The sequence below is a fragment of the Sarcophilus harrisii genome, chromosome 2 (assembly GCF_902635505.1).
Source record: "Sarcophilus harrisii chromosome 2, mSarHar1.11, whole genome shotgun sequence".
NCBI classification, from domain to species: domain Eukaryota; kingdom Metazoa; phylum Chordata; class Mammalia; order Dasyuromorphia; family Dasyuridae; genus Sarcophilus; species Sarcophilus harrisii.
The window spans coordinates 354,935,488-354,946,771 of NC_045427.1; positions in this window are offsets into that span (position 1 = coordinate 354,935,488).

The window sequence follows — 11,284 nt, forward strand, 5'->3', positions numbered from 1 at the left end:
TCCTGGTGTCTTGAGGATACATTGATTAAAGATTAAGTTTGTGCTTCTTTGTTTTTGTTTTTGCCCATGTTAAGGTATACCCAAAGCAGGAGTAGAAAAGCATTCAATGTACAATGCAAATCAAATATACACACACACACAGAACACACACGTGAACACACGCACATATATATGTATATATGGCAGGTATTTACTATACACATTAAAAACTAAAACAAAGACTCTCACAAGTGCTCATACACAAGGACTAAGAACACTATTTCAGTGACTTGGGGAAGTTGTTCCTTCCTGAGTCTATATCCATTTCCAATCAAAAGAATCTGGATTTTTAGGTTGCCTTAAACTTAGACATATATATCTCTAGATGTATCCTTGTTTACTTAAAACTAGAAAAGGAACCTGAGGCAGAAGGGGCAGATGGGAGCTAATATGGTCATGGTTACTGTGATTCCTGGTATAGGAAAGGATCAGTTCTCTCTTCTTACTCCTTCCCCCACCTCAAATCTTGAAATTACAATGACTGCAGGGTCAAAAGAAAAGAAACTGGAAGCCAACTCTTCCTACTAAGTAACTAATGAGAAGATTGTTTAGTCATTTCAAAGCACCCTAATAATTGAATCCTGAGCTACCAACATATGGGCCAGCTCAATATCTTTGAACACATTACTGGCAAATCTATGGGCATACTGGGCAATTCATGGGGACACCCAGAGTATATGTCAACTACTTCTTTTCTTTTCTTTTCCCTCCCTCCCTCCCTCCCTTCCTTCCTTCCTTCCTTTCTTCCTTCCTTCTCTCCCTCCTTCCTTCCTTTGATGGTTAAGTGACTTGTCCAGGGTCACAAAGCCAGGAAGTGTTAAGTGTCTGAGACCAAATTTGAACTCAGGTCCTCCTGATTTCAGGGCTGGTGCTCTATCCACTGCACCAACTAGTTGCCTCCATATGTCAACTACTTCATAAGACAGCCACTCATTGATTACTTGTTACAATATGGTCTTATGGTGATAGTTATCTTTATTTGCTCAGTAAACATTTATTAATCAGCTACTATGTTCAAAGTAATGTGCCAGGTACTGAGGAGATGAAATCTAAATTTTAAAAAAAAATTAGTTTCTGCCCTTAAGGAATTTATATTCTAAAGGAGGAACTTACATTTAACTGGTGTGTATAAGTTGTATGTCTCCAATCAAATGACAAGCTCTTCAAAGTCAAGGACTTTGTTATCTCTGTTTCATAGTGCATAGTTTTCTGCATAGTGTAGTGCCTTCCACATAGTGGGCTCTAAGGAAATGTTTATTGATTGGAATAATGATAGTGTAAAATAAATAGTATAGATGGTTGTCACTGGGTGACAGTAGTCCCTCACCTCATAAATATTCTCACTCTTTAATGAGTTGCTGTAAGGGGAGACAGGTATAGCAGAGGGACCCAGCTGTATACTGTCAAAGGATTCCAAAAAGGCAGTTCCCATGGCAGCAAACCTTTGTCCCTTCCCTCTTTGTCTCAGACTTTAATTCACTAATATTACTCGCTTCAGGTTACTAATTATTCTCTGTGTTATTTCTCCAGCTTATCATCTCAGGCTGGCTAAATAAAACTATTGAAAGGTGACCCTAGGATTATGATGTCCCTGGGAAGAAATCATTATTCTGCAGCCTTTTTTGCTCCTCTTCCTTAGGAAGATCAGTTCCTTAACCCAGAAAGGGAAAGAGAAGAAAAAAGACAGAGAAACATAGAATGGCTGATGAATAACCATGAGTGGATCCCCTGACTCTAAAGGACTTCTCCCAGATTATGCTTTATCTGCTTATTGAATTAATAACAAGATCTAGTTTTCTTTGTCTACATAGTCCTTAACATTTCTAGGCTAACCAATGGTTAGGCTGTTATTTAGATAAGGCTGACTTTCTGGGAGCAGTTCCTGGGCTAGACAAAGGGAGGAATCCAGGATCTGGCAATGAAGCAGATTTGTACATTTTCTTAGGCTCTTTCTACATGAATGTAGCCACACATCTCATATATCATTAAATAAACCTCGTAGTTAACTTAGGGTGTGGTTGTCTTTTTGTTGAACTCCCAAACCTGACCAACATACTAAGCCAACTAAAATATTAGCCATTCAAAATAAGAGAAACTGAAGTGTTATAAATCATACTACAGGGATTTGAGAAGCCAATAATTAAAAAAAAAAAAAAAAACAAGAAAACTTTCTTTCACAGATATTAGATCTGATTCAGTGGAAAGAACCTTGAATGGGGAATCAAAATTTGAATTTGAGCCCCAGTTCTGCCATTCATTATCTATGAAAATTAGGCAATTTATTTCTCATTGGGGCTCAGTTCCCAAATCTGCAAAACATGCTCAAAAGCTCCTGCTAGCTCTAAATCCCATGACCCCTACGTGTGCAACTATTCTCATCATCTGGTAAATGCCATAGAAGGGAAATGATTTGTCTGGAGTCATACATCCAGAATATGAACTCAGGTCTTCTGACTACTTTTCTAACTCTGATATTTCATGTTCTATATGCTAAAGTAACTTTTAGAGCTGATATTCTATGATTCTAAATATTTTGTAAAGGACATAGTATATGGTATATTCAGAACAATGAATTGAAAGCTAAAAATTTGGTTTTGATACTTTCTATCTATATGTTCTTAGACAAGTTATTTAAATGCTGTTTTTTTTTTTTTTTTTTTTTTTTGCAAGACAATTGGATTTAAGTGACTTTCCCAGAGTCACCCAGCTAGTAAGTATCTGAGGCTGGATTTGAACTCAAGTTCTCTTGCCTATAGAATTGGTGCTCTAATCACTGGGCAATCTAGCTGCCCCCAAGTTATTTAATTGCTCTATGTCTGTTTCCTCATCTAAAAAGTGAGATGTTTGGATAATATGACCTCTATTAAAGTCCTTTCTGCTCCAAATTCCATGAGCCCATGAATACGTAACAAGGGCTATCCCATGGAATTTATTCAGAGTTGCTCTTCCAGGTTCCAGTTGATCAGGTTGGAGCTTTGGGACTTACTTTTCCCATGCAATGATCTGGCACAAAAAAAACTTGGCCTTTTAGTATAATGTGCAAAACTTTGATACTCCCCACAGCCTTATGACATCAGCAAGGGGACAAAAGAAAGGGGGCTAGGTGAAAGGAAATAGATTTTGACTTAGTCTCACTGCTTCCCCTCTCCCATGTGGAAAATAGTGTGTTTGATGTTTAAGTATTCTGCTTCTCTCCCTCTATACACTCCCAGGCAGAATAGGGACTCAATTAGGCAAGCTTGTCTCTGTGACCCTAGCTGCCTTTTCCGGTTTATGATTCCTTTCCTGAATAAATTACTGAGCATCAACTTCAAGGTGGCTATATCCAGCTTCAGAGGTAATCTTGTGAGTTCAAAAGGTCAGGATATCCTGGGCCTATTAAGTGAATCTTATAATGACAAAGACAGGTGTTCCTGGAAACTACTTCTGTGCTTTTGGAGGAAATGACCACCAACAAACAAGAGGATTGGCTCAAACTGGGTAATTTTACCCTAAGTTACTGGACAGTGCAAAACCTACATGAAGTTTAAAGTTTTGAGTTAGCAATCCTTCAAAATGCTTTTTTCTCTGTTAAGGCTTAAGTATCACTCTCAGTGTTGATTCTATCAGGAGTTATAATCCTGTTTTCAGTTTGTTGTTTTTTAAGTGAACACTTGTGAGTATTCTATGCTTAATATTTTTTTGTGTGTGTATAGAAAATGAATACCTGCTTTATACCTGAGTCATATTGTAAAGTAAGTACTTTTCTCCTCTTCAGTTTGAGAGAAACCCTAGACACAAGCCATAATTTAATCTATAAATACCTTTTTCCCTGGGATGCAGAATTGGTGGTTTAATTAGCTTGAGTATGTTGACAGAAAGGAGTTTAACCCCTCTCATTAGAGGGCAGGCTTCTGAACCTACTCCAGACCACATGCATAGGCCTCCATTTCCTCATCTATATAAAATGAGGTGCATTTGGATTAAGTGACATTAAGGTACTGTCCAGTTCCACATGTACAATCCCTTAGATTCATACATACATATAATTTAGAATTCATTTAATTCAATCCCCTTATTTTACAGAAGGGGAAACTGAGGCCGGGGGCAGGAAGGGACATGCCCAATGTCACACAGATATCAAGCAACAGAATTAAGAATTTGAACCCCAAGGGCTTTTAGGTTTACCCTTTCCTCTACCTCAGGTCATATTATCCAAACTTGTGGCCCCCAGTCATCCCAAGTGTAGCCTAAACCAAATTAAAGTATGATAGGGAAATATTTAACAAAATAAATATAATAAAATATAATATATTACAAATAATTATATTTATTATATCATATCATTATCATGATCTACAATATAAAATAATACAAATAAAACTATAATAAAACATCAATAATGTTAATATGTGGTTTTCTAAGTCAATATGCATCAAAAGAGATCTTTATACTTGGTTTAGTGCAGGGCTTCTTAACCTTTTTCCCCTTTTCACTACCCCTTTTCACTTGACCCTGGGCATATAGGTATATAAAACATGTATACAAATCAAACCTTTACTGATAATAAATCATAATTTTGTGACTCTCACCTTCAGTTATAAGACCCAATATGGGGTCATGATACATATTTTAAGAAGCTGGGGTGTAGTGGTGCCCCCATTTCTATTTGAATTTAATACCACTGCTCTACTCTGCTATTTCTTCCCCAGTGTATTCCTGTGCTTTCCCACAAATGATTGAACTTCTTATGTTTATTTTATCCAGGTCTCTGATTTCATCATTGTAATTTCTTTCCAAATTGATAATAAAAAATTTCAGATCCCTAAGCAAAATACTCCAATATTCAGAGATATTATCTTCATATTAAAAAGTCTCCAATTCTTAGCCAGCTGCTTGTTTTCACACAAGCAAAAAGAAGAGAGCAGCCTGTTCTTTCCATTTGTTAATAGCTGCATGGGGGAGTCTGGGACTGAGAAAGAGAGAAAATAAAATACCGCTGATTACATTGGGGTTTTAGTCAAGAGATGGATATTCCCACAGCTTTCAGTACCCTCCCACTAGATTAATCTAGGGTCTGCTGCTTCCAGATTGGTTAGAACTTGCTCCATGACAAGAAGCTTTAAGGAGCACTGAAAACACTGTATTATTTTCTTACATAAGAATTGTTTCTACTTAGTTGGTTTCTGGGAATGCAAAATGGATTCCTGAGTTCACAGGAATATACATGTAAGGGTAGGTTAGAAGCTCCCATTTCTAAAGCATTTTTCTCACAGTGACCCTGCAGGGTAACACAGAACTGGATTGAGAGTCAGGAGACCTAGGTGTGAAACCTAACTCTTTTGAGGTGCAGCATATACTTGGGCAAATCATTTCATCAATCTGTTCCTCAGTTTCCTCACTGGCAAAATGAGTGATCTCTGTTGAGCAATTGATCAATCATTCAAGTATTTATTCATTGGATACCAAAGTTATGAAGATCAAAATAAATGTTACAGTCACTGTCCTCAAGACACATTTTCTCCCAATGGAGACAACATATACATATGTAAATATATAGGAAATGAATATAGTAATAAAGTGGGGAAGCAGAGGGATCAGGAAAGGGCTTAATTATTGTAGGAGGAGATATCAGAACTAAGAAGTGAAGGATGCAGGAATTCTTAAGTGCTGGAAGTGAGAAGTAAATAGATCCTAGGTATGGGAAACAGAGAGCAAATGGGGAAAGGGATGGGAGATGGAGTGTCTTGTGAGAAGAAAGGAAAAAGGGTCCATTTGATTAGAATATCTGAAGGGGATTGATGTCTAATAAATCTAGAGAGATAAATTGATGGGTAGTGAAAAGTTTTATATATCCCACAGAGGAACTTGTATTTCATCTAAGATGGGGGGGGGGGGGAGCACTGAATTTTCATTTAACAGGGAAGTAACATAGAGCAGCACTTAGGAGTTTTGTGGTAGGTGGATTAGGGAGGGTAGAAATAGGAAGCACTCGAGCAGGGGTTCTCAAACTACGGCCCATGGGCCAGATGCCGCAGCTGAGGATATTTATCCCTCCTCACCCAGGGCTATGAAGTTTCTTTATTTAAAGGCCCACAAAACGAAGTTTTTGCTTTTACTATAGTCCGGCCCTCCAACAGTCTGAGGGACAGTGAACTGGCTCCCTATTTAAAAAGTTTGAGGACCCCTGGGAGGCAGGAAGATTAATTGTAATGGTTGAAGGTGAGAGGTAGTAAGGATCTGAACCAAGAAGGTGAATGTGTAGATTGTTGTTGTTTGCTGTTGGTGATTCTTCATTTTGGAAGACCAATGACAACACGAGAATGATAATCACTTGTCAAGATGATCAAGATGATCAAGACATCAAGATGACTTGACAATTAGATTTAAATGAGATAGAATTGGGCAAAGTTGTCTGACTCAAGAGTAGAGAACTGATGGGAGAGAGAGCTATCTTTTAGCTGCAGAATGACCAAGGTTTTGTAATTGGACAAAGAGGGAGAGGGTAGCATGGTGAGTGAGAGTAAGGAATTTAGAATGACTCAAAGGTTGTGACCTTAGTGACTAAAATATTGGTGGTGTGCCCTTGGTAAGAGTAGGGAAGTTTGGAAAAGAGGTGGGTATAGGGGAAAAGATGTTTTATTTTGAACCAATTGAGTTTGAGCTATGTGTGGGACTTCCAGTTTGAAATAACAAATATATTAAGTTCTTGATATAAGACCGAAGTTCAGGAAAGAGATAAGGTTGGATATACAGATATCTGAGTCATCTGCATAGAGATAATTAAACCCATGGTAGCTGATGAGGTCATTAAGTGAGAGAGTTTAGAGAAAGAAGAAAAAAGGGCCCAGAACAATGACTTGGAAACCATTAGGAAGTTAGGAAGAAGGACAGCAAAGAAGACTGCAAAGAACCAATTAGAAAGATAAAACTAAAATAGAACAATATTAAAAAGACCCAAAGGGGAGAGATTAGTCAATAGTGTCCAGTGTTGCAGTGGGGTCAAGGGCTTTTAGGAGATCCCTGGTAAGTTTGGAGAGAGAAGTTTGAGTCAAGTGAAGGGATAGGAAGCCAAGCTACAGAAGACTGAAGAACAAATTCTTTCTAGCTCTTAACAGTGGAGTCAGAAGATCTGATATGAATCTCAGCTTTGTGGTGCAATGGAAAAATCACTGGATTTTCAGTTTGGAAAACCCAGGATTCAAACCATGTCTCTTTTATTTATTGCATCTTTTGGCCTTATTTTCTTTATCCATAACATGAGAGTTCTGGGCTTATCTTCAAATTAGCTGCAAAGGTAAAATAGACTCCTCCTTAGGAAATAGTGAGTTCTTATTCATGGAGGTCATTATACTTAAGCTGTATCGACACTAAGTCAAGGATTTTTTAGGTAGATATAAATGCAGGTTGTCTCCACAAAATAATAATATTGAGGGAAGTAGATGAAGAATTAAGGGATCAAGAATTAAGAAATAGAATAAAAGTCTAATATAGACGCATGCTATATAGTACATAGTGATGAGAAACTTCAATTATCCAAACATCTGCTAGAGTTCCCTCTCTGATAAAAGCAGAAAACATTTTTTTTGATTCAACTTAAATGATAATGTAATTCTTCTAAAGGAGGAGAGACTAGCAAGAGAATATTCAATTTTCTTTCTTGATTTTTTTTAAGCTGATTTTTTTTGGGGGGGGGTGTAAGGTAATTGGGGTTAAGTGACTTGCTCAGGGTCATACAGCTAGGAAGTGTTAAGTATCTAAAGTTGGATTTAATGGTGCTCTATGTACTTCCCCATTTAGCTGCTCCATCTCTCTCTGATTCTCACTAAAAAGGGGGGGGGGACTATTTTTTGGATGTAAATGACGGGAAATTTAAGGTACAACGATTTCTCTACCTTAGAATTTGTGATAGAGGCAACATGTTGTAGTGGAAAGTATATCAGACATGCACACAGCTAGGTCATGTAGCACACTGGGCCTGGAATCAGAACTGAGCTCAAATCTGGTCTCAGACACAAACTACTACTGAGAGTAATAAGTATGACTTTGGACAAGTTACTTAATCACTGTTTGCCTCAGTTGGCCTCATGTATAAAATGGGGTAATAATAGCACTTAGATTTCAGGGATCTTGGGAGGAGCAAATGAAATAATTTTTAAAGAACTTTAGCACAGTGCCTGGTACATAAGCTATAAAATGTTTTTGTTCAATTGTTTCTGTTTCCTTATGATCCCATGTAAGATTTTCTTGGCAAAAATACTGGAATAGTTTATTGTTTCCTTCTCCAGCTCATTTTACAGATGAGGAAATTAAGGCAAACAGACTTAAGTAACTTGCCCAGGGTCACAGAGCTATTAAGTGTATGAAGCCAGATTTAGATTCATGAAGATGAGTTTTCCTGATTCCAGGCTTGGCACTCTATTCACTGTTACCTAGCTTCCCCATAAAAATGTTAGCTATTATTATTACTATTACTATTTGGAATAGGATGACATGAATTCAAATTGTAGCTTTACTACTGACCCTTGACTAAGTTATATTCCTTATCTTGAAAAGGAGAATGTGGAACTAGATAAATTCTAAGGTCCATTTCAGATATAAATTTTGACAGGGAAAGAAAAGGAGAGGAAAGCTGAGCCTAATCTGACATATATCCTATATTCTGGAGAACAGATTTCAAAGGTTCTGAGAAGGCTTAGGTTTTCATGGACTAAAATTTTATAGAGGAAATCATCCTAAGAGAGTTTTATTTCTTCATAAAGGAAACCCTGAAGACACAGAAACAATTCCAAAGAGCAAGAAAAGGGGAGCTGTCTAAAAGTATCAGATGTAAAAGGGGAACTCACTAACCAATTTAAGATATTAAAAAGACATACCGATGATGCAAATATCCAGGTAACAGAGGATGAAAAGGAAAAAAAAAATGTGCTTTTGTAACAACAACAAGAGATTGCTGGGTTTTTAAAAACTATATTGGAGCAAAGGAAAAGATGAAAAAAAGAATAGAACCCCTGCTAGAATGGCGAAAATGATGATAACTGATGGTGAAGAAAAGGTAGTTAGAAGAGGCTATGCAAGCAAAAGTATCATTTGTGATGTTTACTACCTCTGTGACCAAAACACAAAACTTTCAGCTTCAAATTCCTTATCTGTAAAGTGAGAGAGTGAGATTCTAATCTATATTCTCATGTTCTATGTTCCTATTTGAATGAAAAAAAATATGAAATAGTGAATGTTACAATCCAATGTTTTACTTTTTTCCACAAGGAAAGTCAATTGGAATTTATTGTCTTTGTAGAATTACTCTGGACTATTTTTTAAAAACAGTGTTTTCTTCCTTTGTAAAGAGATTGCCTGATCTTTCTCAGTGTTCATTCATAGTTCTGGTTTCTTCCCTTTATGATAATGTTGATTTATAAAATTTGATTCATTCTTATGAAAAAAAAAAAAGGTAGAATTACTTAATTCTTGTTTAGCTTCTTTTTTTCTCCTGCAAAGAAAGTGATCTTTGCATTGGATAAGGACAAGATAAACATGGCCAATGAGAGATAGTAAGATATTGCTTAATCCTTCTTGATGCATTCTATTGACCAGATTCCAATAAACTGCATCCTTAGGAAATGAAAATATTAGTGAATGAGGCTTCTGAGCTACTGGCAGCTCTGTTGGAAAGATGATAAAAAAATTAATGGGAGAGGTATCTGAGGTCTAAAGGAGAGCAAATATTTTGAGTTTGGAAAAGAAAGAGGGAGAAAAGGAAAGAAAGAAAGATTAAAAAAAGATAGAGAGACAGACAAGACAGAGACAGAGACAGAGAGAGACAGACAAAAACACAGAGAGACACACACAGAGAAAAAGAGAGAGAGGAAGAAGAACCTATAAGCTATAAGTCTATGAACCAGCAAGCTTGATTTCTATAGATATAATATATATTGCTCTCAGCAAAGCATTTGACAAAATTTCTCATGCTATTTTAGTAAGGAAAATACAATACATAAAATTTGGAAGATTTAGAAGTGCTTGTGTGGCTGGGACCCAAAGTGTAATTTATTAATAGTTTAACATCATCTAGGAGGAAAGCCTCCACTGGAATGACTGAAGGATCTAAGTTTGGCTTGTGGTATGTATAACATTTTTGATAGTAACTTAGATAAAAGTTCACCAAATGGTATGCTTATCACATCTGCAAATAACATAAAGCTGGAAGCAATAGCCTATATATTTGATGAGTCAGGATTAAAAAATATCTTAATAGTCTAAAACATTTGATTGAATCTATTAAGATGAAAGTGAAAAGAAATACACTTGAATATGGAAAAATCAACTTTACTAGCAGAAAATGGGGGATATGTGGCTAGTCATCAGGTAATTGAAAAGAGGTTTTAGTACATTTTAACTCAATAAAAGTACATAATATGATATGGTAATCAAGAAATCTAATACAATCAGAGACTACTTCAAGAGTGTTATAAAGTCCTAGACTAGGCAAGAGTTCTATTGTTCTCTGCCTTGGTCAAAGCACTTCTGAGTATAATAGTCTCTTTTGGATGTCCCATTTTAGGAAAAATATTAATAAGCTAGACAATATATCAGTCCTGAGTCTGTGTCATATCTTGATTGGTTAAAAAAGTTGGGAGTGTTTACTTTAGAGAAGAAAAAGCTTAGGGACTTGATAACTTAGGGACTTGATTGGTTTATTTATTGGTTTGTTTATTTAAAGTCTTTCATATGAAAATAAGATTAGACTTTTTTTTGGACCCATTGGGCAGAAGTTGGGGAAATGCCTAAGTTTTGAAGAGGAAAATGCAGGCCTCTTAAGAAAAAATATATATAACAATTAGAGCTACCTAAAAGTGGAATGGGGCAGCAAGGTGGCAGAGATGATAGAACAAAGCTTCTTAAACTGTGGGTCTGGACCCCAAATTGGGTCAAATAATTGAATGAGGAGGTTGTGAAAAATTTGCCATTAATTCAAGGACCAAAAATTAATTCAAAATTAAATGCATAAAGAACTGAGGATGTTTCTGGCAGTGCCTGCCCATGTTGTATAGCGCAACTTCACTGCTGTCTTGGTTCTGAACACACAACAAGCTCACTTTGTATTATGCATGCACAAATGCTGCCAGAAACACCTTGCTCAAATTCCCAACCACTTCGTGTAAAAATTTCTTGGGCAAAAAGGAGTCATGAGTGGAAAAAGTTTAAGAAGCCCTGGAATAGAGCAGTAGGGTGGAGTCAGAAAAAGTTGAGTTCAATTCCAACATTA